This window comes from Canis aureus, chromosome 28, assembly GCF_053574225.1.
Source record: "Canis aureus isolate CA01 chromosome 28, VMU_Caureus_v.1.0, whole genome shotgun sequence".
Classification (NCBI taxonomy): Eukaryota; Metazoa; Chordata; class Mammalia; order Carnivora; family Canidae; genus Canis; species Canis aureus.
In genome coordinates this window covers 37,580,717-37,584,689 of record NC_135638.1, presented here as the reverse complement: position 1 = coordinate 37,584,689, position 3,973 = coordinate 37,580,717, and the positions used below count along the sequence as shown (strand labels likewise).

At 37.9% G+C, this 3,973-nt stretch overlaps 1 pseudogene; it reads left to right on the top strand.

Moving 5' to 3' along the window:
• Nucleotides 1-477: 477 nt before the first annotated feature.
• Nucleotides 478-2,071, top strand: LOC144300660 (general transcription factor IIH subunit 3 pseudogene; annotated as a pseudogene).
• Nucleotides 2,072-3,973: the final 1,902 nt, after the last annotated feature.

Here is a 3,973-nt window from a genome sequence, read left to right as displayed (position 1 = left end):
AGCTCTGCTCTGGGCATGGAGCCTACTTAGGTTTCTCTCTCCCTCTCTCCCAATTTCCCTCTGCCCCTCCCCTCCTTCTAAAAGAAAATAGTAAAAAAAAAATTTTAAGTCATGAGAATAATCCATTGGAGAAAGGTTATAGTCTATCCAACAAGCGGAATTGTAATAACTGGATATCTTTATGGAAAAAAATTAACTCAATCCATATCTCATACCATACACAATCATTAATTCAAGATGGACCACAGACCTAAATGTAAAAGTTAAGACCATAAATCCTTTACAGGAAAGTGCAGAATTAGCTTCCATATATGAGGGCAGGCAAAGGGTTTTCAGATACAGAAAGTAATAATCCATGAAAGAAAAAATTAGACTTCGTCAAAATTAAAACATTATGCTCATGAAAAGATATCATTAAAAAATGAATGAGATTGATAAACAAGAAGGAAATAATCAAAAATCTTTGACAGGCCGGAAGTCGGGGTGTGCAGGGACCAGGAGGAGTTTTTGACTGCTCGCTGGCTCTGTTTTGGGGGATCCTGGCCGCCCTGGTGTCAGACGAAGATGAATTGAATCTTCTAGTTATCATTGCTGATACCAACCCAATTTGGTGGGGAAAGCAAGCCTTAAAGGAGTCTCAGTTTACTTTATCAAATGCGTAGATGCTGTGATGGTGCTGGGAAATTCTTATTTATTCATGAATCATTCCAACAAACTTGCTGTGATAGCAAGTCACATTCAAGAAAGTCGATTCTTATATCCTGGAAAGAATGGCAAACTTGGAAGACTTTTTTGGAGATCCTGGCAACCCTTCTGAATTCAGCCCCTCAGGGAGCAAGGATGGGAAATACGAGCTATTCACAGCAGCGAATGAAGTTATTGTCGAAGAGATTAAAGATCTCACGATCAAGAGTGATATAAAGGGTCAACATACAGAAACTCTGCTGGCAGGATCCCTTGCCAAAGCTCTTTGCTACATTCATAGAATGAACAAAGAGGTTAAAGATAATCAGGAAATGAAATCAAGGATTTTGGTGATTAAGGCTGCAGAAGACAGCGCACTGCAGTATATGAATTTCATGAATGTCATCTTTGCAGCACAGAAGCAGACTATTTGGATTGATGCCTGTGTTTTAGACTCGGATTCAGGACTCCTCCAGCAGGCCTGTGACATCACAGGGGGACTATATTTGAAGGTGCCTCAGATGCCCTCTCTTCTGCAGTATTTACTGTGGGTTTTTTCTTCCTGATCAAGATCAAGGATCTCAGCTAATCCTCCCACCCCCAATTCATGTGGACTACCAGGCTGCCTGCTTCTGTCATCGAAATCTTATTGAAATTGGCTATGTCTGTTCTGTGTGCTTGTCAATATTCTGCAACTTCAGTCCCATCTGCCCAACCTGCGAGACAGCCTTTAAGATTTCTCTGCCTCTGGTGCTCAAGGCCAAGAAAAAGAAACTGAAAGTGTCCGTGTGATCATAAGATTCCTGCGCCCCTAGAGCCTATTACTAGGAATTGTGTGGTGGGATCTGTGTTTGGAGGCCCTGAAAAAATACAGTGCATATGGAATAATTTTGAATGAAGTTTCTTACAGGAAGGATTTCTAGACCATTATCCTCATGCTGTGCTTTTGGGGCACTGTGTTAGTTGAGGGAATCATTCTATGCAATCTTTTCAGACTGGTTTTTGCCCACAGAAGGAGAAGAAAGCACAAATTAGTGAGTGAGATTTTTTTTTTTAATAATGGGGTGATCATTTGTCAGCTTGGCCTGCCTGATTACCGGCTTTAGACTCTTACCCGTCTCTGTTGGGTTCTGCCTGTGAAATGTATGACCAGTGAAATTTGAGCGCAGTTTTGGAAAAAACGAACAAGCGACCATGCAGTAACAGCATTAACCAAGATAGACCATCTTCCTTGAACCAACAGCTGAATTTGACGATAGTCATGTAAATAAAATCTATATTGTCTAAGTTGAGATTTGGCTTCATAGACTAGCAGGTAGTTTTGCTTTTGCCTGACATCACTGACATCACATGTGTGTCTGGACACAGTCATCCACTATTAACTGTTTGTCAATCAGTACAAAGTTTGATTTTAAGCGAGGGAGGAGGGGGGTGCAGTACTCTGGCAGCAACTTTTTCTTCAGAGATAGTTGTGTGAAGAGCTTATATGTGAAAGCCAGTGTCTGGGTTTGGAGGGGGAATTTCTTGGTGGAGAATGGATTCTTTACAGTTCAGTGTTGTCCCCCAGATAGAATTCTCTCCTTTTGTAATGGGGGGGGGGGGGAAGCTTTAATGTTGGAGAACTATTCTCTAGAAGCTTTGGATTTACTACTGACAAGTGCTATAGGTTGAAAAGAAAAATTATTTGTAATTTGAACAAGAAAAAACTTATTTTTGTATGTAACTTTGAAGATATTAGAAGTCTTTTTAAATTCCAGTACAGTGTATGAAGGATTTTCAGGAGTGGTGGCTGGTTTGGTTTGTTTTTAAACGTATATTGATAAAAACAAACATTTGTATATTGACAAAAATCCATTTGTGTACACAACCCTGTACGTAAATAAGATTTTAATTTTCTCTTTATACCAACTCAGAAGCTGAGTCTCATTTAAATAATTTGTTATTGGGATCCCTGGGTGGCGCAGCGGTTTGGCGCCTGCCTTTGGCCCAGGGCGCGATCCTGGAGACCCGGGATCGAATCCCACGTCGGGCTCCCGGTGCATGGAGCCTGCTTCTCCCTCTGCCTGTGTCTCTGCCTCTCTCTCTCTCTCACTGTGTGCCTATCATAAAAAATAAATAAATAAATAAATAAATAAATAAATAAATAAATAAATAAATAATTTGTTATTTGGCTAGATGATTTCAGGTAGATTTTGTACTTTGTGGATTTATAATTTTGTTAAATATACACAGGTTTTGGTGGTCACTTGGGAAATACTGATCCTTGAGTTTCAAAATTTTATTTGTCTTTTAGAAATAATATTTAATATTTCATGCCTTAGTGTAGGAAGTCTAGGAAGTCATCAAATATCTAAAAGATGAATAATTTCAAAGAAGCTGGTCAGGTTCTTGTTGCTACTTTTTCATTTGTTTACTGGCTTAATTCTGTTTAGGTTTTATTTTTTAACTGTTGTTTATGGTTTATATAAATTTTTATAATAAAATAATTTAAATTTTCAAAAAAAAAATCTTTAACTGACAAAGGACTAGCATTCAGGATATATAAAGAATTCCAAGTACTTAAGAATAAAACAACCCAATTTTTTTAATAGACAAATTTTGAACAGGTACTTCAGAAAATATGTAGAAATGACCAATAAGTACATGAAAAAGTACTCAAGATCATTGATTCTCAGGGAAATCCAAATTAATACCAAATGAGATAGCATTACATGCTCACAAGAATGGCTAAACTTAAAAGATCAAGAACACCAAATGCTGGTAAAGATAAGCAGCAACTAGAATACCTACATGTTGTTGTTGAGAGTGTTAAATGGTTCTATTAAGTAGCAGAATGGGCTAAAAGTTAATAATAAAACTAAATACATGGCCAGGCATTATCCAAAAGAAATGAAAATAAGCAATGTTAAAAGTAGTTTTATTCATCATGGCCCAAAGCTAGAAGCAGCCTAGATATCCAATCATCAATAAGAAAATGAATAAACAAATAGTGGCATCTTCATACAACAGAAGACTAATTTGCATTGCTTTTTAACAAAAGATGATATATATACAGGGGCATCTGGGTGGCTCAATCGGTTGAGATTCTTGGTTTCGGCTCAGGTCATAGATCTCATGGGTCACGGCATCAAGCCCCACGACAGGCCCTGTGCTCAGCATAGAGTATGCTTGAGTTTCTCTCTCTGCCCCTCACCCCTCAACAACTCTTATGCACATCCATGCTCTCTCTCTCTCAAAATAAATAAATAAATAAAATTTTTAAAGATGATATATACAATTTTGATGAACC